The sequence below is a fragment of the Panulirus ornatus genome, chromosome 6 (genome assembly GCF_036320965.1).
Source record: "Panulirus ornatus isolate Po-2019 chromosome 6, ASM3632096v1, whole genome shotgun sequence".
Classification (NCBI taxonomy): domain Eukaryota; kingdom Metazoa; phylum Arthropoda; class Malacostraca; order Decapoda; family Palinuridae; genus Panulirus; species Panulirus ornatus.
This window is the reverse complement of record NC_092229.1, coordinates 15,144,642-15,169,639: the sequence shown is the minus strand read 5'-3', so window position 1 is coordinate 15,169,639 and position 24,998 is coordinate 15,144,642. Positions and strand designations below refer to the sequence as shown.

General features: G+C 42.4%; 1 protein-coding gene and 1 pseudogene across 3 annotated transcripts in view; both read left to right on the top strand.

Moving 5' to 3' along the window:
• Positions 1–24,998, top strand: part of Bap170 (Brahma associated protein 170kD) — a 284,703-nt gene that overhangs the window by 11,715 nt on the left and 247,990 nt on the right. The window lies entirely within an intron of this gene.
• Positions 3,952–17,505, top strand: LOC139749077 (uncharacterized; annotated as a pseudogene).

Below are 24,998 nucleotides of genomic sequence, written 5' to 3'. Positions count from 1 at the left end.
AGTTGAGAGTAAATGTGAATAAGAGCAAGGTTATTAGGTACAGTAGGGGTGAGGGTCAAGTCAATTGGGAGGTGAGTTTGAATGGAGAAAAACTGGAGGAAGTGAAGTGTTTTAGATATCTGGGAGTGGATCTGTCAGCGGATGGAACCATGGAAGCGGAAGTGGATCATAGGGTGGGGGAGGGGGCGAAAATTTTGGGAGCCTTGAAAAATGTGTGGAAGTCAAGAACATTATCTCGGAAAGCAAAAATGGGTATGTTTGAGGGAATAGTGGTTCCAACAATGTTGTATGGATGCGAGGCGTGGGCTATGGATAGAGATGTGCGCAGGAGGATGGATGTGCTGGAAATGAGATGTTTGAGGACAATGTGTGGTGTGAGGTGGTTTGATCGAGTAAGTAACATAAGGGTGAGAGAGATGTGTGGAAATAAAAAGAGCGTGGTTGAGAGAGCAGAAGAGGGTGTTTTGAAATGGTTTGGGCACATGGAGAGAATGAGTGAGGAGAGATTGACCAAGAGGATATATGTGTCGGAGGTGGAGGGAACGAGGAGAAGAGGGAGACCAAATTGGAGGTGGAAAGATGGAGTGAAAAAGATTTTGTGTGATCGGGGCCTGAACATGCAGGAGGGTGAAAGGAGGGCAAGAAATAGAGTGAATTGGAGTCATGTGGTATACAGGGGTTGACGTGCTGTCAGTGGATTGAAGCAAGGCATGTGAAGCGTCTGGGGTAAACCATGGAAAGCTGTGTAGGTATGTATATTTGCGTGTGTGGACGTGTGTATGTACATGTGTATGGGGGGGGGGGTTGGGCCATTTCTTTCGTCTGTTTCCTTGCGCTACCTCGCAAACGCGGGAGACAGCGACAAAGTATAAAAAAAAAAAAAAAATATATATATATATATATATATATATATATATATATATATATATATATATATATATATTTTCATACTATTCGCCATTTCCCGCGTTAGCAAGGTAGCGTTAAGAACAGAGGACGGGGCCTCTGAGGGAATATCCTCACCTGGCCTCATTCTCTGTTCCTTCTTTTGGAAAATTAAAAAAAAAACGAGAGGGGAGGATTTCCAGCCCCCCGCTCCCTCCCCTTTTAGTTGCCTTCTACGACACGCAGGGAATACGTGGGAAGTATTCTTTCTCCCCTATCCCCAGTGATAATATATATATATATATATATATATATATATATATATATATATATATATATATATATATTTTTTTTTTTATTAGGTACAGTAGGGGTGAGGGTCAAGTCAATTGGGAGGTGAGTTTGAATGGAGAAAAACTGGAGGAAGTGAAGTGTTTTAGATATATATATATATATATATATATATATATATATATATATATATATATATATATATATATATATATGTATGCAACTGGAGGGATGTCTGATCGTTATCTTGTGGAGGCTAAGGTGAAGATCTGTAGGGTTTTCAGAAGAGTGAATGTTGGGGTGAAGAAGGTGGTGAGAGTAAATGAGCTTGGGAAGGAGACTTGTGTGAGGAAGTACCAGGAGAGACTGAGTACAGAATGGAAAAAGGTGAGAACAATGAAAGTAAGGGGAGTGGGGGATTAATGGGATGTATTTAGGGAATTAGTGATGGAGTGCACAAAAGATGCTTGTGGCATGAGAAGCGTGTGAGGTAGGTTGATTAGAAAGGGTAGTGAGTGGTGGGATGAAGAAGTAAGATTATTAGTGAAAGAGAAGAGAGAGGCATTTGGACGATTTTTGCAGGGAAAAAATGCAATTGAGTGGGAGATGTATAAAAGAAAGAGACAGGAGGTCAAGAGAAAGGTGCAAGAGGTGAAAAGAGGGCAAATAAGGGTAGGGGTGAGAGAGTATCATTAAATTTTAGGGAGAATAAAAAGATGTTCTGGAAGGAGTTAAATAAAGTGTGTAAGACAAGGGAGCAAATGGGAACTTCAGTGAAGGGGGCTAATGGGGAGGTGATAACAAGTAGTGGTGATATGAGAAGGAGATGGAGTGAGTATTTTGAAGGTTTGTTGAATGTGTTTGATGATAGAGTGGCAGATATAGGGTGTTTTCGCCAAGGTGGTGTGCAAAGTGAGAGGGTTAGGGAAAATGATTTGGTAAAAAGAGAAGAGGTAGTATAAGCTTTGCGGAAGATGAAAGCCGGCAAGGCAGCAGGTTTGGATGGTATTGCAGTGGAATGTATTAAAAAGGGGGGTGACTGTATTATTGACTGGTTGGTAAGGTTATTCAATGTATGTATGACTCATGGTGAGGTGCCTGAGGATTGGCGGAATGCGTGCATAGTGCCATTGTACAAAGGCAAAGGGGATAAGAGTGAGTGCTCAAATTACAGAGGTATAAGTTTGTTGAGTATTCCTGGTAAATTATATGGGAGGGTATTGATTGAGAGGGTGAAGGCATGTACAGAGCATCAGATTGGGGAAGAGCAGTGTGGTTTCAGAAGTGGTAGAGGATGTGTGGATCAGGTGTTTGCTTTGAAGAATGTATGTGAGAAATACTTAGAAAAGCAAATGGATTTGTATGTAGCATTTATGGATGTGGAGAAGGCATATGATAGAGTTGATAGAGATGCTCTGTGGAAGGTATTAAGAATATATGGTGTGGGAGGCAAGTTGTTAGAAGCAGTGAAAAGTTTTTTATCGAGGATGTAAGGCATGTGTAGGTGTAGGAAGAGAGGAAAGTGATTGGTTCTCAGTGAATGTAGGTTTGCGGCAGGGGTGTGTGATGTCTCCATGGTTGTTTAATTTGTTTATGGATGGGGTTGTTAGGGAGGTGAATGCAAGAGTTTTGGAAAGAGGGGCAAGTATGAAGTCTGTTGTGGATGAGAGAGCTTGGGAAGCGAGTCAGTTGTTGTTCGCTGATGATACAGCGCTGATGGCTGATTCATGTGAGAAACTGCAGAAGCTGGTGACTGAGTTTGGTAAAGTGTGTGAAAGAAGAAAGTTAAGAGTAAATGTGAATAAGAGCAAGGTTATTAGGTACAGTAGGGTTGAGGATCAAGTCAGTTGGGAGGTAAGTTTGAATGGAGAAAAACTGGAGGAAGTAAAGTGTTTTAGATATCTGGGAGTGGATCTGGCAGCATATGGAACCATGGAAGCGGAAGTGGATCATAGGGTGGGGGAGGGGCGAAAATTCTGGGAGCCTTGAAGAATGTGTGGAAGTCGAGAACGTTATCTCGGAAAGCAAAAATGGGTGCGTTTGAAGGAATAGTGGTTCCAACAATGTTGTATGGTTGCGAGGCATGGGCTATGGATAGAGTTGTGCGCAGGAGGATGGATGTGCTGGAAATGAGATGTTTGAGGACACTGTGTGGTGTGAGGTGGTTTGATCGAGTAAGTAACGTAAGGGTAAGAGAGATGTGTGGAAATAAAAAGAGCGTGGTTGAGAGAGCAGAAGAGGGTGTTTTGAAATGGTTTGGGCACATGGAGAGAATGAGTGAGGAAAGATTGACCAAGAGGATATATGTGTCGGAGGTGGAGGGAACGAGGAGAAGTGGGAGACCAAATTGGAGGTGGAAAGATGGAGTGAAAAAGATTTTGTGTGATCGGGGCCTGAACATGCAGGAGGGTGAAAGGAGGGCAAGGAATAAAGTGAATTGGATCGATGTGGTATACTGGGGTTGACATGCTGTCAGTGGATTGAATCAGGGCATGTGAAGCGTCTGGGGTAAACCATGGAAAGTTGTGTAGGTATGTATATTTGCGTGTGTGGATGTATGTATATGCATGTGTATGGGGGTGGGTTGGGCCATTTCTTTCGTCTGTTTCCTTGCGCTACCTCGCAAACGCGGGAGACAGCGACAAAGTATAAAAAAAAATATATATATATATATATATATATATATATATATATATATATATATATATTCCTAGCACTACTTCGTGTGGGGAAGGGGGTGCAATTTTTATGTGTGGTTGGGTGGCGATGGGAGTTGATGAAGGCAGCAAGTGTGGATGTGTGCATGTGTATATATGTATATGTCTGTGTAAGTATGTGTTGAAATGTATAGGTACGTATATGTGCGTGTGTGGGCGTTTATGTATAAACATGTGTATGAGGGTGGGTTGGGCCATTCTTTCTTCTGTTTCCTTGTGCTACTCCGCTAATGCGGGAGACAGCTACTAAGTATAACAAAAGAAAAAGATATATACACATGTACATATTCATACTTCCTTCCTTCATCCATTCCCGTCGCCACCCCGTCACACATGAAATAGTGACATGTGCCTAATACCTGCCATAGCACTTAGAGAGGTGGTAACTGCTTCTCAACAGGGAGCACTCCCTGTTCAACATGTTAAGGAATTGCTGGACCAACTGCGTTTCCACCTGTATTGTCTTTCAATCTGCATAGACACATGCTTTTGTTCCCATGTCAGGTTGTAGATGCAGTGCAAATAGCTTAACCTCTCAGTTTTGTACTTTACATTCAGACTTCTTTTGGAGATTTGGACCCATCACTACCCACCCTTGATAACTTTAAAGACAGGTCAACATTGATGACACAGATTGTGGAAAATATGGTTCAAGTGATGAAGGGAGGTGTCCAGTCTGCATCTTCTGCTACAGATAATAGCAGCAACCACAGACGTGGCAACAACAGTCCTGTTAGTCCCAATTATCCTCCCAAGAGCCACTTTCTCACTTCTTGAGGGAGACCTGGAACCAAGTATTTCTGACTAGTGTCATTTCTCATTGGGCATTGGCCATATTTAGAGATCTTAGTCCTGGTGGAAGCAAGTGGTTCATGTATGATCTCTTGAAGTCTGGGATGCAGAGTGTTTTCCATTCTGATCTAACTTGGGCCATGGACTTGATTTATGGTATGTTGCACCAGGATGTTTTAGGTTGTATCCTATGCTTGTTGGTGCATGCTCTGCTCATTTTCATATCAGGACCTTGTTCAGGTGAGCTTATAAGCAAGCAAAGAACCAAAGCATTGGAATGTATAACTGTCATGATTTTATCAGCTTGGTTAGCTATCCAGCAACCTTCCCTGAAATCTGAGCTTGGGGCATCAATAAACATGATGATAGGAAATGGAGGTGGAGAAAACTTTAGCAGAAAGAGGACTTACCATGACTGGGAATTGGAGGACCTTGAGTGTAATCTGTAGCTGCATGTTGATCAATCTATTCCAAGGGATAACTTCTTTGTTGGTTGCATTCCAAAATTTAATCATGCTTATGACACAGGTAAGCTGTGCTTGAGTTGTAAGCCCAGTATCCCAGCTGGTAGTGAACATTCTACGTACATTGATCATTGCCCCATATAGCCACACTCTCCTTACCCTCACCCCACCAGCACTGCTGCTTAACTTGGTGCAACTTGTCCCCACCTGATGCCTTTGTTCATACAGAGCTCTTATCCATTATGGCCCCCTAGACTCCATCTCAGCCTGATCCATCCTGAGAATTTGTAGGTGATATTGTTGGAGCTCATACTCCAGCTCAGGCAGCTGGAGCAGAGAGATCAGCAGCAAAATTGTTGTGTGTAGCTTAGCTTTAGCCAGTGAATCTGCATAATATCTCCTTGGTTGTTTAATTTGTTTATGGATGGGGTGGTTAGGGAGGTGAATGCAAGAGTTTTGGAGAGAGGGGCAACTATGCAGTCTGTTGTGGATGAGAGAGCTTGTGAAGTGAGACACTGCAGAAGCTGGTGACTGAGATTGGTAAAGTGTGAAAGAAGAAATTTGAGAGTAAATGTGAATAAGCACAAGGTTATTAGGTTCAGTAGTGTTTGGGGACTAGTTAATTGGGAGTTAAGTTTGAATGGAGAAAAATTGGTAGAAGTGGAGTGTTTTAGACATCTAGGAGTGGATTTGGCAGTGAATGGACCCATGGAAGTGCAAGTGAGTCACAGGGTGGGGGAGGGGCGGAGGTTCTGGGAGCATTGAAGAATGTGTGAAGTCGAGAACGTTATCTTGGAAAGCACAAATGGTTATGTTTGAAGGAATAGTGGTTCCAACAATGTTATATGGTTGCGAGGTGTGGGCTATAGATAGATTTGTGCGGAGGAGGGTTGATATACTGGAAATGAGATGTTTGAGGACAATATGTGGTGTGAGTTGGTTTGATTGAGTAAGTAATGAAAGGATAAGAGAGATGTGTGATGGTAAAAAGAGTGTGGTTGAGAGAGCAGAAGAGGGTGTATTGAAATGGTTTGGTCACATGGAGAGAATGAGAGAGAGATTGACCATGAGGATATATGTGTCAGAGGTGGAGGGAACGAGGAGAAGTGGGAGACCAAATTGGAGGTGGAAAGATGGAGTGAAAAAGATTTTGAGTGATCATTGCCTGAACATGCAGGAGGGTGAAAGGTGTGCAAGGATTAGAGTGAATTGGAACGATGTGGTATACCGGGGTGGACGTTCTGTCAGTGGATTGAACCAGTACATGTGAAGCGTCTGGGGTAAACCATGGAAAGTTTTGTGGGGCCTGGATGTGGAAAGGGAGCTGTGGTTTCGGTGCATTATGCATGACAGCTAGAGACTGAGTGTGAACGAATGTGGCCTTTGTTGTCTTTTCCTTGTGCTACCTTGCGCACATGCGGGGGAGGGGGTTGTCATTTCATGTGTGGCGGGGTGGCAACGGGAATGAATAAGGGCAGACAGTATGAATTATGTACATGTGTATATATGTATATGTCTGTGTGTGTATATATATGTATACGTTATGTATAGGTATGTATATGTGCTGTGTGTGGACGTGTATGTATATACATGTGTATGTGGGTCGGTTGGGCCATTCTTTTGTCTTTCCTTGCGCTACCTCGCTAACGCGGGAGACCGACGAAGTACAATAAAATGAATAAATAAATATATACATATTTATTATTTTATTAGACTTTGTCGCTGTCTCCGTCAACGAGGTAGCGCAAGGAAACAGATGAAAGAATGGCCCAACCCACCTGCATACACATGTATATACATGCATGTCCACACACGCACATATACATACCTATACATCTCAACGTATACATATATATACACACACAGACACATACATATATACCCATGCACACAATTCACACTGTCTGCCTTTATTCATTCCCGTCGCCACCCTGCCACACATGAAATGACAACCCCCTCGCATGTGTGTGAGGTAGCACTAGGAAAAGACAACAAAGGCCACATTTTGTTCATAGTCTCTAGCTGTCATGTATAATGCACCGAAACCACAGCTCCCTTTCCACATCCAGGCCCCACAGAACTTTCCATGGTCTACCCCAGATGCTAAACATGCCCTGGTTCAAGCCATTGACAGCACGTTGACCTCGGCATACCACAATGCGCTCTATCCCTTTCACGCCTTTCACCCTCCTGCATGTTCAGGCCACGATTGCTCAAAATCTTTTTCAATCCATCCTTTCACCTCCAATTTGGTCTCCCGCTTCTCCTCGTTCCCTCCATTTTTGGTACATGTGTCCCCTTTGTCAATCTTTCTCACTCATTCTCTCCATATGACCAAACCATTTCAATACACCCTCTTCTGCTCTCTCAACCACACTCTTTATTACCACACATCTCTCTTACACTTTCATTCTGTACTCAATCAAGCCACCTCCACTCCACATATTGTCCTCAGACATCCCATTTCCAACACATCCACCCTCCTCCACACAACCCTATCTATATCCCAAGCCTCACATCCATAAAACATTGTTGGAACCACTATTCCTTCAAACATACCCATTTTTGCTTTTCGAGATGATATTCTTGCCTTCCACACATTTTTCAATGCTCCCAGACCTTTCGCCCCCTCCCCCACCCTGTTACTCACTTCTGCTTCCATGGTTACATCCACTGCCAAATCCACTCCCAGATATCTAAAACACTTCACTTCCTCCAATTTTTCTCCATTCAAACTTACCTCCCAATTGACTTGTCCCTCAACCCTACTGTACCTAATAACCTTGCCCTTATTCACATTTACTCTCAGCTTTCTTCTTTCACACACTTTACCAAACTCAGTCACCAGCTTCTGCAGTTTCTCACCCGAATCAGCCACTAGGACTGTATCTTATATATATTTTTATTTTATTTTGCTTTATCGCTGTCTCCCGCGTTTGCGAGGTAGCGCAAGGAAACAGACGAAAGAAATGGCCCAACCCACCCCCATACACATGTATATACATACACGTCCACACACGCAAATATACGTACCTATACATCTCAATGTACACATATATATACACACACAGACACATACATATATACCCATGCACACAATTCACACTGTCTGCCTTTATTCATTCCCATCGCCACCTCGCCACACATGGAATACCATCCCCCTCCCCCCTCATGTGTGCGAGGTAGCGCTAGGAAAAGACAACAAAGGCCCCATTCGTTCACACTCAGTCTCTAGCTGTCATGCAATAATGCCCGAAACCACAGCTCCCTTTCCACATCCAGGTCCCACACAACTTTCCATGGTTTACCCCAGATGCTTCACATGCCCTGATTTAATCCACTGACATATATTATCCTTGGGAATAGGGGAGAAAGAATACTTACCACATATTCTAATCGTGTCATAGAAGGCGACTAAAGGGGGCTGGAAACTCCCCTCCTTTCTTTTAAATTTCTGAAAAGGGAAACAGAAGAAGGAGTCATGCAGGGAGTGCTCATCCTCTTGAAGGTTCAGATTGGGATGTTTGAATGTGTTTGGTTGGAACCAAGATGAGAAGAAAGGAGAGATAGGTAGTATGTTTGAGGAAAGAAACCTGGATGTTCTGGCTCTGAGTGAAATGAAGCTCAAGGGTTGAGGGGAAGAGTAGTTTGGGAAAGCACTTGGAGTTAAGTCAGGTTGGTGAGAGGACAAGATATAAAGTAGAAGTAGCACTACTCCTGAAGCAGAAGTGAGGGAGTATGTGATAGAATGTAAGAAAGTAAATTCTAGGTTGTTGTGGGTAAAACTGAAAGTGGATGGAGGGAGATGGGTGATTATTGGTTCCTATGCACCTGGTCATGATAAGAAAGATTATGAGAGACAAGTGTTTTGGGAGCAGCTGAGTGAGTGTATAAGCAGCTTTGATGCTTGAGACTGGGTGATAGGTGATTTAAATGTGAAGATGTGTAATGTGGCAGTTGAGGATATAATTGGTGTACATGGGGTGTTCTTTGTTGTAAAGGGAAATGGTGGAGAGCTTTTGGCTTTGTGCTGAAAAAAGTCAGGTGATTGGGAATACCTGGTTAAAAAGAGAGGTATACATAAGTATACGTATGTGAGTAGGAGAGATAGTCAAAGGGCATTATTGGATTACATGTTAATTGATAGGCATGTTAAAGAGAGACTTTTGGATGTTTGTATGCTAAGAGAGGCAGCTGGAAAGAGGTCTGATCACTTAACTTGTTGAGGTGAAGATTTGTAGAGGTTTTCAGAAAAGAAGAGAGAATGTTGGGGAGAAGAGAGTGGTGAGGTAAGTGAGCTTGGAAAGGAGACTTGTGTGAAGAAGTACCAAGGGAGATTAAGTGTAGAATTGCAAAAGGTGAGAGCAAATGACGTTAGGGAATGAATGAGGAATGAGATGTGTTTAGGGAAACGGTGATGTCTTGTGCAAAAGATTCATGTGGCATGAGAAAGGTAAGAGGTGGGCAAATTAGAAAGGGTAGTGAGTGGTGGGATGAAGATGTAAGGCTGTTAGTGAAACAAAAAAGAGAGGCATTTGGACGATACCTGCAGGGAAGTAGTGCAAATGACTGGGAGATGTATAAAAGAAAGCGACAGAAGGTCAAGAGAAATATGCAAGTGCAAGAATATAAAAGAAAGTGGCAGGAGGTCAAGAGAAAGGTGCAAGAGTTGAAATAGAGGGCAAGTGAGAGTTGGGGTGAGAGAATATCATTGAATTTTAGGGGGAATAAAAAGATGTTTTGGAAGGAGGTAAATCGCATGCGTAAGATGAGCACAAATGGGAACATCGGTGAAGGGGGCAAGTAGGGAGTTGATAACAGTCATTGATTAAGTGAGGAGATAGAGTGAGTATTTTGAAGGTTTGTTGAATATGTTTGATGATTGAGTGGCAGATAGAGTGTTTTGGTCTGGGCGGTGTGCTAAGTGAGAGGGTCAGGGGAATGGTTTGTAAAGAGAGAAGAGATAGTGAAAGCGTTGCAGATGAAATCCAGGAAGGCGGCAGGTTTGTATGGTATTGCTGTGAAATTTATTATAAAAGGAGGTGACTGTGTTGTTGATTGGTTGGTAAGGATATTCATTGTATGTATGGACCATGGTGAAGTTCCTGAGGATTGGCCGAATGCATGCATAATGACATTGTACAAAGGCAAAGGGGATAAAGGTGAGTGTTCAAACTACAGAGGCATATGTTTGTTGAGTATTACTGGAAAATTATATGGGAGGGTATTGGTTGCGAGAGTGAAGGCATGTACAGAGCATCAGATTTGGGAAGAGCAGTGTGGCTTCAGAAGTGGTAGAGGATGTCTGCATCTGGTGTTTGCTTTGAAGAATGTATGTGTGAAATACTTAGAAAAACAGATTGATTTGTATGTAGCATTTATGGATCTGGAGAAGGCATATGGTAAGAGTTGATAGAGATGCTTTGTGGAGAGTTTGAAGAGTATATGGTGTGGGAGATTACTTACCTGAAGCAGTGAAAAGTTTTTACCAAGGATGTAAGGCATGTGTACGAGTAGAGTGATTGGTTCCCAGTGAATGTTGGTGTGTGGAAGGTGTTTTTGATGTCCCCATGGTTGTTTAATTTGTTTATGGAGGGGGTTGTTAGGGAGGTAAATGCAAGAGTTTTGGAGAGGGGCGAATATGCAGTCTGTTGTGGATGATAGGGCCTGGGAAGTGAGTCAGTAGTTGTTCACTGATGATACAGCTCTAGTGGCTTATTCATGTGAGAAACTGCAGAGGTTGGTGACTGAGTTTGGAAAAGTGTGTGAAAGAAAGTTGAGAGTAAATGTGAGTAGGAGCACGTTAATTAGGTTCAATAGGGTTAAGGAACAAGTTAATTGGGATGTAAGTTTGAATGGAGAAAAATTGGAGGAAGGAAAGTGTTTTAGATATCTGGGAGTGGACTTAGCAGCAGATGGAACTATGGAAGTGGAAGTGATTCACAGGGTGGGGAGGGGGTGAAGGTTCTGGGAGCAATAAAGAATGTTGGGAAGGTGAGAAGCTTATCTTGGAGAGCAAAAGTGGGTATGTTTTAAGGAATGGTAGTTCCAATAATATTATATGGTTGCGAGGCATGGGCCATAGTTAGGGTTGTACGGAGGAGGGTGGATGTGATGGAAATGAAATGTTTGAGGATGATATGTGGTGTGAGGTGGCTTGATTGAGTAAGTAATGTAAGGGTAAAAGAGATGTGTGGAAATATAAAAGAGTATGGGTGAGAGAGCAGAAGTGGTTGTGTTGAAATGGTTTTGACATATGGAGAGAATTAGTGAGTAAAGATTTAAAAAGAGCATGTATGTGTCAGAGGTGGAGGGAAGAAGAAGTGGGAGACCAAATTGGAGGTGGAAGGATGGAGTGAATACAAGTTTGAGTTGTTGGTGCCTGAAGATACAGGAGAGTGAGAGGCTTGAAAGAGTAGAGTGAATTGGAATGATGTGGTATCCCAGGGTCGATGTGCTGTCAGTGGGACTATCAGGGCATGTGAATCGTCTGGATTTTTATAAAACATGGAAAGGTCTGTGGGGCCTGAATGTGGAAAGGGAGCTGTGGTTTCTGTGCATTACACATGACAGCAACCTCGCTGAAGCAAGAGATAGTGATGATGTTTTCTTGTAGCGCAAGGTGGCACTAGGAAAGACAACGAAGGCCACATTTGTCCACACTCAGTCTCTATCTGTCATGTGTAATGTACTGAAACCACAGCTCCCTTTCCACATCCAGGTCCCACAAAACTTTCCATGGTTTACCCCAGACGCTTTGCATGCCCTGGTTCAATCCATTGACAGCACGTCAACCCTGGTATACCACATCGTTCCAATTCACTCTATTCCTTATACGCCTTTGACATTCCTGTATGTTCAGGCCCTGATTGCTCAAAATCTTTCACTCCATCCTTCCACCTCTGACACACACATCCTCTTTGTCAATCTTAACTCACTCATTCTCTCCATGTCACCAAACCTTTTCAATACACCCTCTTCTGCTCTCTCAGTCACACTTTTTATTACCACACATCTCTCTTACCCTTTTATTACTTACTCGATCAAACCACACACTGTCCTCAAACATTTCATTTCTAACACATCCACCCTCCTCCACGCAACATTATCTATAGCCCATGCTTCGCAACCATATAACATTGTTGGAACTACTATTCCTTCAAACTTACCCATTTTTGCTTCGAGATAATGTTCTTGCTTTCCACACATTCTTCAATGCTCCCAGAATCATCGCCCCCTCCCCCACCCCGTGACTCACTTCCACTTCCATGGTTTTATCCGCTTCTAAATCCACTCCCAGATATCTAAAACACTTAACTTTCTCCGGTTTTTGTCCATTCAAACTTACCTCCCAATTTACTTGTCCCCCAACCCTACTGGACCAAATAACATTGCTCTTATTCTTTCACATTTACTCTCAGCTTTCTTCTTTCACACACTCTACAAAACTCAGTTACCAGCTTGTGCAGTTTCTCACCCGAATCAGCCACCAGCGCTTCATCAATGAACAACAACTGACTCACTTTCCAAGCCCTCTCTCCAAAACTCTTGCATTCACCTCCCTAACATCCATAAACAAATTAAACAACCATGGAGACATCACGCACCCCTGCTGCAAACCAACATTCACTGGGAACCAGTCACTTTCCTCTCTCCCTACTCGCACACTTACCTTACATCCTTGATTAAAAAAAATTCACTGCTTCTAGCAACCTACCTCCCACACCTTATACTCTTCATACCTTCCACAAAGCATCTCTATCAACTCTATGATATGCCTTCTCCAGATCCATAAATGCTGCATACAAATCCATTTGAATTTCTAAGTATTTTTCACATACATACTTCAAAGCAAATACCTGATGCACACATCCTCTACCACTTCTGAAACCACACTGCTCTTCCCCATTCTGATGCTCTGTACATTCCTTTACCCTCTCAATCAATATTCTCCCATATAATTTCCCAGGAATACTCAAGAAACTTATACCTCTGTAATTTGAGCACTCGCTTATATCCCCTTTGCCTTTATACAGTGGCACTTTCCATGCATTCCACCAATCCAAAGGCACTTCATGAACCATACATACATTGAATATCCTTGCCAACCAATCAACAACACAGTCACCGCTTTTTTTAATAAATTCCACTGGAATACTCTCCAGCCTTGCTGGCTTTCATCTTCCTCAAAATTTTCACTACCTTTTCTCTATTTATCAAACCATTCTCCCTGACCCCTCTCACTTCACACACCACCTCTACCAGAAACGCCCAATATCTGCCACTCTATCATCACACGCATTCAAGAAACCTTCAAAAATACCCACTCCATCTCCTCACATCTCCACTACTTGTTATTACCTCCCCATTAGCCCCCTTCACTGATGTTCCCATTTGTTTTCTTGTCTTACACACTATATTTCCCTCCTTCCAAACTTTTTACTAAGGATGTAAGGCATGTGTACGAGTAGGAAGAGAGAAAAGTGATTGTTTCCCAGTGAATGTTGGTTTGCGGCAGGGTTGCGTGATTTCTCCATGGTTTAATATGTTTATGCATGGGGTGGTTAGGGAGGTGACTGCAAGAGTTTTGGAGAGAGGGTCAAGTATGCAGTCTGTTGTGGATGAGAGGGCTTGGGAAGTGAGCCAGTTGTTCGCTGATGATACAGCGCTGGTGGCTGATGCTGGTGAGAAACTGCAGAAGTCGGTGGAAGAGTTTGGTAAAGTGTGTGAAAGAAGAAAGCTGAGGGTAAATGTGAATAAGAGCAAGGATATTAAGTTCAGTAGGGTTAAGGGATAACTTAATTAGAAGGTAAGTTTGAATGGAGAAAAATTGGAGGAAGTGAAGTGTTTTAGATATCTGGGAGTGGATTTGGCAGCAGATGGAACCATGGAAGCGGAAGTGAGTCACAGGGTGGGGGAGGGGGCGAAGGATCTGGGAGCTTTGAAGGATGTGTGGAAGTCGAGAATGTTACCTTGGAGAGCAAAAATGGGTATGTTTGAAGGAATAGTGGTTCCAACAATATTATGTGTTATATGGTTGTGGGGCATGGGCTATAGATAGAGTTGTGTGGAGGAGGGTGGATGTGTTGGAAAAGAAATGTTTGAGGACAGTATGTGGTGTGAGGTGGTTTGATTGAGGAAGTAATGAAAGGGTAAGAGAGATGTGTCGTAATGAAAAGAGTGTGGTTGAGAGAGCAGAAGAGGGTGTGTTGAAGTGGTTTGGTCACATGGAGAGAATGAATGAGTAAAGATTGATAAAGTGGATATATGTGTCAGAGGTAAAGGGAACGAGAAGCGTTAGACTAAATTGGAGGTGGAAGGATGGAGTGAAATAGATTTTGAGTGATTAGGGCCTGAACATACAGGAGGGTGAAAGGTGTGCAAGGAATAGAGTGAATTGGAACGATGTGGTATACTGGGGTCAATGTGCTGTCATTGGATTGAACCAGGGCATGTGAAGCGACTGGGGTAAACCTTGGAAAGATTTTGGTGGGGCTTGGATGTGGAAAGGGAGCTGTGGTTTCAGGCATTATTACATGACAGCTAGAGACTGAGTGTGAACGAATGGGGCCTTTGTTGTCTTTTCCTAGCGCTACCTTGCACACATGAGGGGGGAGGGGGATGTTATTCCATGTGTGGCGAGGTGGCGAAGGTGAAGATTTGTAGAGGTTATCAGAAAAGAAGAGAGGATGTTGGAGAGAAGAGAGTGGTGAGAGTAAGTGAGCTTAGAAAGGAGGCTTGTGTGAGGAAGTACCAGGAGAGATTAAGTGTAGAATGGCAAAAGGTGAAAGTACATGACATGAGGGGAGTGGATGAGGAATGGGATGTATTTAGGGAAACGGCAATATCTTGCACAAAAGATGCATGTGGCATGAGAAAGGTGGGAGGTGGGCAGATTAGAAAGGGTAGTAAGTGGTGGGATGAAGAAGGAATGTTGTTAGTGTAAGAGAAGAGAGAGGCATTTGGATGATTTTTGCAGGGAAGTAGTGCAAATGACTTGGAGATTTATGAAAGAAAGTGGCAGGAGGTCAAGAAAAAGGTGCAAGAGCTGAAAAAGAGGGCAAATGAGAGTTTGGGTGAGAGAGTATCATTAAATTTGAGGGAGAATAAAAAGATGTTTTGGAAGGAGGTAAATAATGTGCTTAAGACAAGAGAACAAATGGGAATATTGATGAAGGGGGTAAGTTGGGAGGTAAAAACAGTAGTGAGGAGGAGGAGTGAGTAGTTTGAAGGTTTCTTGAATGTATTTGATAATAGATTGGCAGACATAGGGTGTTTTGGTCAGAGTGGTTTGCGAAGTGGGAGGGTTGGGGAGAATGGTTTTGTGAAGAGAGAAGAGGTAGTGAAAGCTATGCAGAAGATGAAATCCAGGAAGGCGGTAGGTTTGGATGTTAGTGGAATTTAATGCAAAAGTTGGTGACTGTGTTGTTGATTGGTTGGTAAGGATATTCATTGTATGTTTGGACCATGGTGAAGTGCCTGAGGATTGGCAAAATGCATGGATAGTACCTTTATACAAAGGCAAAGGGGATAAAGGTGAGTGTTTAAACAACAGAGCGTAAAGGCATGTATAGAGCATCAGATTGGGGAAGAGCAGTGTGGGTTCATAAGTGGTCTAGGATATGTGGATCAGTTGTTTGCTTTGAAGAATGTATGTGAGAAATACTTAGAAAAACAGATGGATTTGTATGTAGCATTTATGGATCTGGAGAAGGCATATGATAAGAGTTGATGAGAGATGCTTTGTGAAAGGTTTTAAGAGTATATTGTGTGGGAGGTAAGTTGCTAGAAGCAGTGAATACTTTTTACCAAGGATTTAAAATAGGCATGTGTTTGAGTAGGAAGAGAGGAGAGTGATTGGTGCCCAGTGAATGTCGGTTTGCTGCAGAGGTGTGTGACGTCCCCATGGTTGTTTAATTTGATTGTGGACGAGGTGATTGGGGAGGTAAATGCAGAGTTTTGGAAAGAGGGGCAAGTATGCAGTCTGTTGTGGATGAGAAGGCCTGGGAAGTGAGTCAGTTGTTGTTCGCCAATGATACAGCTTTAGTGGCTGATTCATGTGAGAAACTGCAACGGTTGGTGACTGAGTTTGGAAAAGTGTGTGAAAGGAAAAAGTTGATAGTTAATGTGAATAAAAGCAAAATAATTAAGTTCACTAGGGTTGAGGGACAAGTTGATTGGGATGTAAGTTTGATTGGATAAAAACTGGAGGAAGTGAAGTGTTTTAGATACCTGGGAGTGACCTTAGCAGCAGATGGAACCATGGAAGCTTAAGTGAGTCCCTGGGTGGGGGAGGGGGCAAAGGTTCTGGGAGTGTTGCAGAATGTGTGGAAGGCAAGAGCGTTATCTCGGAGAGCAAAAATGGGTATGTTTGAAGGAATAGTTGTTCCAACTATGTTATATGGTTGCAAGGCATGGACTTTAAATAGGATTGTGTGGAGGGTGGATGTGTTAGAAATGAAATGTTTGAGGACAATATGTGGTGTGAGGTGGTTTGATCAAGTAAGTAATGAAAGGGTATGAGAGGTGTGTGGTAATAGAAAGTGTGGTTGAGAGAGCCGAAGAGGGTGTGTTATAATGGTTTGGACACATGGAGAGAACTAGTGAGGAAAGATTGACAAAGAGGATATATATGTCAGTGGTGGAAGGAACAAGAAGAACCATTAGACCAAATTGGAGGTGGAAGGATAGAGTGAAAAAGATTTTGAGCAGTCGGGGCATGAAGATACAGGAGGGTGAGAAGTGTACCAGGGAAAAGAGTGAATTGGAACGATGTGGTATACTGTGTTGGATGTGCTGTTAATGGATGGAACCAGGGTATGTGAAGCTTCTGAGATAAATAATAGGAAGTTTTGTGGGGCCTGGTTGTGGAAAGGGAGCTGTGGTTTCTGTGCATTACATGTGACATTCATGTGAACGAATGTGGCTTTTGTTGTCTTTTCCTGGCGCTACCTCGCTGGAGGCTAGGGATGCTATTTTGTGTGGCGGGATGGCGAGGGGAATGGATGAAGGGAGCAATTATGAATATGTACTTGTATAAATATGTATGTGTTTTTTTTTTTTTGCTTTGTCGCTGTCTCCCGCGTTTGCGAGGTAGCGCAAGGAAACAGACGAAAGAAATGGCCCAACCCACCCCCATACACATGTATATACATACGTCCACACACGCAAATATACATTCCTACACAGCTTTCCATGGTTTACCCCAGACGCCCCCGGTATACCACATCGCTCCAATTCACTCTATTCCTTGCCCTCCTTTCACCCTCCTGCATGTTCAGGCCCCGATCACACAAAATCTTTTTCACTCCATCTTTCCACCTCCAATTTGGTCTCCCTCTTCTCCTCGTTCCCTCCACCTCCGACACATATATGTATGTGTATGTATATGCATGTATAGATTGAAATGTATATGGGCGTTTATATATATATATATATATATATATATATATATATATATATATATATATATATATATATATATATATATATCTTTCTTCTCATGCCCAGGTGCATATGCACCAATAATCACCCACCTCTCTCCATCAACTTTCAGTTTTACCCATATTAATCGAGAATTTACTTTCTTACACTCTATCACATACTCCCACAACTCCTGTTTCAGGAGTATTGCTACTCCTTCCCTTGCTCTTGTCCTCTCACTAACCCCTGACTTTACTCCCCAGACATTCCCAAACCACTCTTCCCCTTTACCCTTGAGCTTCGTTTCACTCAGAGCCAAAACATCCAGGTTCCTTTCCTCAAACATACTACCTATCTCTCTTTTTTTCACATCTTGGTTACATCCACACACATTTAGGCACCCCACTCTGAGCCTTCGAGGAGGATGAGCACTCCCCGCGTGACTCCTTCTTCTGTTTCCCATTTTAGAAAGTTAATACAAGGAGGGGAGGATTTCTGGCCCCCCGCTCCCGTCCCCTCTAGTCGCTTTCTACGACACGCGAGGAATACGTGGGAAGTATTCTTTCACCCCTATCCCCAGGGATAATATACATATATATATACATATACACATACACACACATACACATACATACGCACATATACACACACACACACATACATATATATACATATGAAAAATGTAAGAAACAATTTAGAAAACTGAAACTTCTAGCTTGAAATGAATGAAAAAATGAATGTCACATAATGGTTCAACCTCTGGCTATGGAAAAAAGGAAATGTATAATTTATTTACACAAACGTCAATAGCAGTGTTTTGGGAGCAGCTGAATGAGTGTGTTAGTGGTTTTGATGCACGAGACTGGGTTATAGTGATGGGTGATTTGAATGCAAAGGTGAGTAATGTGGCAGTTGAGGGAATAATTGGTATACATGGGGTGTTCAGTGTTGTAAATGGAAATGGTGAAGAACTTGTAGATTTATGTGCTGAAAAAGGACTGATGATTGGGAATACCTGGTTTAAAAAGCGAGATATACATAAGTATACTTATGTAAGTAGGAGAGATGGCCAGAGAGCGTTATTGGATTACGTGTTAATTGACAGGCGTGCGAAAGAGTGCGAAAGAGAGACTTTTGGATGTTAATGTGCTGAGAGGTGCAACTGGAGGGATGTCTGATCATTATCTTGTGGAGGCTAAGGTGAAGATTTGTATGGGTTTTCAGAAAAGAAGAGTGAATGTTGGGGTGAAGAGGGTGGTGAGAGTAAGTGAGCTTGAGAAGGAGACCTGTGTGAGGAAGTACCAGGAGAGACTGAGTACAGAATGGAAAAAGGTGAGAACAATGGAAGTAAGGGGAGTGGGAGAGGAATGGGATGTATTTAGGGAATCAGTGATGGATTGCGCAAAAGATGCTTGTGGCATGAGAAGAGTGGGAGGTGGGTTGATTAGAAAGGGTAGTGAGTGGTGGGATGAAGAAGTAAGAGTATTAGTGAAAGAGAAGAGAGAGGCATTTGGACGATTTTTGCAGGGAAAAAATGCAATTGAGTGGGAGATGTATAAAAGAAAGAGACAGGAGGTCAAGAGAAAGGTGCAAGAGGTGAAAAAAAGGGCAAATGAGAGTTGGGGTGAGAGAGTATCATTAAATTTTAGGGAGAATAAAAAGATGTTCTGGAAGGAGGTAAATAAAGTGCGTAAGACAAGGGAGCAAATGGGAACTTCAGTGAAGGGCGCAAATGGGGAGGTGATAACAAGTAGTGGTGATGTGAGAAGGAGATGGAGTGAGTATTTTGAAGGTTTGTTGAATGTGTTTGATGATAGAGTGGCAGATATAGGGTGTTTTGGTCGAGGTGGTGTGCAAAGTGAGAGGGTTAGGGAAAATGATTTGGTAAACAGAGAAGAGGTAGTGAAAGCTTTGCGGAAGATGAAAGCCGGCAAGGCAGCAGGTTTGGATGGTATTGCAGTGGAATTTATTAAAAAAGGGGGTGACTGTATTGTTGACTGGTTGGTAAGGTTATTTAATGTATGTATGACTCATGGTGAGGTGCCTGAGGATTGGCGGAATGCGTGCATAGTGCCATTGTACAAAGGCAAAGGGGATAAGAGTGAGTGCTCAAATTACAGAGGTATAAGTTTGTTGAGTATTCCTGGTAAATTATATGGGAGGGTATTGATTGAGAGGGTGAAGGCATGTACAGAGCATCAGATTGGGGAAGAGCAGTGTGGTTTCAGAAGTGGTAGAGGATGTGTGGATCAGGTGTTTGCTTTGAAGAATGTATGTGAGAAATACTTAGAAAAGCAAATGGATTTGTATGTAGCATTTATGGATCTGGAGAAGGCATATGATAGAGTTGATAGAGATGCTCTGTGGAAGGTATTAAGAATATATGGTGTGGGTGGAAAGTTGTTAGAAGCAGTGAAAAGTTTTTATCGAGGATGTAAGGCATGTGTACGTGTAGGAAGAGAGGAAAGTGACTGGTTCTCAGTGAATGTAGGTTTGCGGCAGGGGTGTGTGATGTCTCCATGGTTGTTTAATTTGTTTATGGATGGGGTTGTTAGGGAGGTAAATGCAAGAGTTTTGGAAAGAGGGGCAAGTATGAAGTCTGTTGGGGATGAGAGAGCTTGGGAAGTGAGTCAGTTGTTGTTCGCTGATGATACAGCGCTGGTGGCTGATTCATGTGAGAAACTGCAGAAGCTGGTGACCGAGTTTGGTAAAGTGTGTGGAAGAAGAAAGTTAAGAGTAAATGTGAATAAGAGCAAGGTTATTAGGTACAGTAGGGTTGAGGGTCAAGTCAATTGGGAGGTGAGTTTGAATGGAGAAAAACTGGAGGAAGTGAAGTGTTTTAGATATCTGGGAGTGGATCTGGCAGCGGATGGAACCATGGAAGCGGAAGTGGACCATAGGGTGGGGGAGGGGGCGAAAATTCTGGGGGCCTTGAAGAATGTGTGGAAGTCGAGAACATTATCTTGGAAAGCAAAAATTGGTATGTTTGAAGGAATAGTGGTTCCAACAATGTTGTATGGTTGCGAGGCGTGGGCTATGGATAGAGTTGTGCGCAGGAGGATGGATGTGTTGGAAATGAGATGTTTGAGGACAATGTGTGGTGTGAGGTGGTTTGATCGAGTGAGTAACGTAAGGGTAAGAGAGATGTGTGGAAATAAAAAGAGCGTGGTTGAGAGAGCAGAAGAGGGTGTTTTGAAGTGGTTTGGGCACATGGAGAGGATGAGTGAGGAAAGATTGACCAAGAGGATATATGTGTCGGAGGTGGAGGGAACAAGGAGAAGAGGGAGACCAAATTGGAGGTGGAAAGATGGAGTGAAAAAGATTTTGTGTGATCGGGGCCTGAACATGCAGGAGGGTGAAAGGAGGGCAAAGAATATTTCTGTCCACAATTTTTAGTTGTCTCATCAAACATAGAGATATTAATATGAATTGAAATGTTTTATGTAAATTAGATAACTTTATTTATCTGTATCTCTGATGCCTGTTCCCTACTGGAACTCCCACAAGGGGATGGCCATGGAAATAGTCTCCATAACTAGTGAACTCCAGTGCCACGTCTTAGCCTGTAGTGCCTCACCCTAAACAAGCCATTGGCAGAGGGCAAGTCTGGCATAGTGTTTGCAGTCTCCTCCTAAATGTTCTTCCCCACTTTTACTACTTAATGCTCCTGCCTAATGTTCCTACTGGCTACTTTTGCCTAATGCTTCTATCAAATGTTCCTACCTACTTATATCTGTCTCTTGTTCCTGCCATTTTGCCAAAAGACTGGGCTAGCATGTAGTGCTCACTAAAGGGAACCCTAAAGTTTTGAGGAATGATATTAGTGAGTTAAGTGTTGTCAAGTGTTATGTATGACAAGGAGAGACTGTATTTTTGTGGACAGAATTCCAGTGGTCCATGTGTGGATGAGGCAAAAAGAAAAGTTTGCTACTTGAGTCAGAAGAGTGCAACTTGACAACCACTGAATTGCTGGGTGCCTCACCCACCTGATACTCAGGTGGGTAGTACTGGTAATGTACCTCCCTGTATGTTGGCTGCCTACCATCTACTGCCTGCTTATAGTGAAAAAATTTTGAATGTCTCAGAACATAGGGTAACTAAAGGCATGGTTACACTATTCATAGAAGAAATGGGCCCATACATATCTCTCTCCTGTTTTTGCAAATCATCTACAGAAATGTGTGGGGAAAGTGAGCCAGCAAAATGGATTGGATTTTCTCTGAGCACCCTTCGGACACAGATTATAATTGTGTAGGCACTGTATTATCATTCTTATGCATGTCTGTTATAACATCTATTTCTACTATTACATAATAGAAATTGTTCTTTTTAAATATGTACAAATGTGTATTTAGAATGGGTACCCATCAGACACATTGTAATTGTGTAGACGCTGTATTATTCTTATGCATATCTGTTATGATATCTGTTTCTGTTATTACATAATAAGAATTGTGCTTTTGAATACGTACAAATGTGTATCTAGAATGTAAAACATTTCAATTTATATATCCAGTAAGATATGTTCAGATCACCAACCGACTATCGACCGAGCACAAACATTCAAGAGGGCTCGGCATTAGAGATCACGATGGATATCTGGATTTTTTCTGTTGACTTGGTTTTACCTAAAGCCTTTTCGTTTTCTTTTTCAACTCCCTGTACACACTTAGGCAGTTTAATGTGACTGTAGTCAGCAGGAATTGGTCAGGCTCCATCATTGTAGACTTTTTTCACAAGAATTGCTGGGCTTGGAGGTTGGTTCTCTTTGCGGTGTGAACAGAATGGATGGTTGAGGAAATCCAGCTCACAGAAAACTGTGTATCCCTGTGGTATCTGTCTAGTGTAGACGTACTTTTAAGAGAGAAATGGTCATTGAGGTTAACCTGTGTGCTAGTCCCTTCCTGTTTCTTTCATTTGCCTGCTTTGCTCAGTGGTGGCTGGTATATTCTGGTTCTTTTTGTCTGTATCGAGTCCTGACGACATAATTGTACGAAAGCACTTGACGCTTTGTGATGTCCATTTCCTTGTGGTTTTACCTGCATATGTGAGTTTTCACATATGGTTAGACATAATGATCATTAACTACATGCCTAAATCAGATTGCCATAGAGGGTGAAATATCCCTTTGCAATTTGATATAAAGAATTCCATGTGTGAATTACTTAACACTGGATGAAGATGGTTACTCATTGCCATACCAAACCTCTGAACATAATATCAATTAAATTGAAATACACAATTTTGTGACTTGAAGAAACAGATTTTGGAAAAGATAGACCAATATTATCCAGAGCTTCCACATGGTATTCTAATAGGTTATCAACTGGAACTTTCATGAACAAGGATGGTACATTAAGATTGACAAATTTTAAGGTTTTCTTAAATTTTTATTTTGGAGATAGCATGGGCAACTGAAGCCGTAATGGATGAAGGCAGCATGTATGAATATCTACATGTGTATATATGTATATGTCTGTGTGTGTATATGTATGTATACGTTGAAATGTATAGGTATGTATATGTGCATGTGTGGGCGTTTATGTATGTATTATACATGTGTATGTGGGTGTGTTTGTCCATTCTTTCATCTGTTTCCTTGCGCTACCTCGCTAACGCGGGAGACAGCAACAGAGTATAATAAAAAAAGATAATATATATAATTTTTTATTTTTAATTGCCATCTCCTGCATTAGCAAGGTAGCACAAGGAAACAGACAAAAGAATGGCCCAACCCACCCACATACACATGTATATACATAAACGCCCACACACATACATACACATACATTTCAACGTATACATACATATACATACACAGACATGTACATATATACACATGTACATATTCATACTTGCTGCTTTCATCCATTCGCCTTTTCCTGCATTAGCGAGATAGCATTAAGAACAGAGTACTGAGCCTTAGAAAGAAAATCCTCACTCGGCCCCATCTCTGTTCCCACTTTTGGAAAAGTAAAAACTGAAGGGGATGGTTTCTAGACCCCTGCTCCCTTCCCTTTTATTTGCCTTCTACAACATTCAGGGAATACTTGGAAAGTATTCTCTCTCCCCCTAACCCCAGGAATAATGGATGAAGGCAGCAAGAATGAATATGGACATGTGTATATATGTATGTCTTTGTATGTATATGTATGTATACATTGAATTGTATATGTATGTATATGTGCGTGTGTGGTCTCTTATGTATATACATGTGTATGTGGGTGGGTTGGGCCATTCTTTCGTCTGTTTCCTTTCACTACCTCACTAATGCGGGAGACAGCGACAAAGTGTAATAAAAAAAGATGTGTGTGTGTGTGTGTATATATATATATATATATATATTTTTTTTTTTTTTTTTTTTTTTTTTTTTTTTTTATACTTTGTCGCTGTCTCCCGCGTTTGCGAGGTAGCGCAAGGAAACAGACGAAAGAAATGGCCCAACCCCCCCCCCCCCATACACATGTACATACACACGTCCACACACGCAAATATACATACCTACACAGCTTTCCATGGTTTACCCCAGACGCTTCACATGCCTTGCTTCAATCCACTGACAGCACGTCAACCCCTGTATACCACATGACTCCAATTCACTCTATTTCTTGCCCTCCTTTCACCCTCCTGCATGTTCAGGCCCCGATCACACAAAATCTTTTTCACTCCATCTTTCCACCTCCAATTTGGTCTCCCTCTTCTCCTCGTTCCCTCCACCTCCGACACATATATCCTCTTGGTCAATCTCTCCTCACTCATTCTCTCCATGTGCCCAAACCATTTCAAAACACCCTCTTCTGCTCTCTCAACCACGCTCTTTTTATTTCCACACCTCTCTCTTACCCTTACGTTACTTACTCGATCAAACCACCTCACACCACACATTGTCCTCAAACATCTCATTTCCAGCACATCCATCCTCCTGCGCACATCTCTATCCATAGCCCACGCCTCGCAACCATACAACATTGTTGGAACCACTATTCCCTCAAACATACCCATTTTTGCTTTCCGAGATAATGTTCTCGACTTCCACACATTTTTCAAGGCTCCCAAAATTTTCGCCCCCTCCCCCACCCTATGATCCACTTCCGCTTCCATGGTTCCATCCGCTGACAGATCCACTCCCAGATATCTAAAACACTTCACTTCCTCCAGTTTTTCTCCATTCAAACTCACCTCCCAATTGACTTGACCCTCACCCCTACTGTACCTAATAACCTTGCTCTTATTCACATTTACTCTCAACTTTCTTCTTCCACACACTTTACCAAACTCAGTCACCAGCTTCTGCAGTTTCTCACATGAATCAGCCACCAGCGCTGTATCATCAGCGAACAACAACTGACTCACTTCCCAAGCTCTCTCATCCCCAACAGACTTCATACTTGCCCCTCTTTCCAGGACTCTTGCATTTACCTCCCTA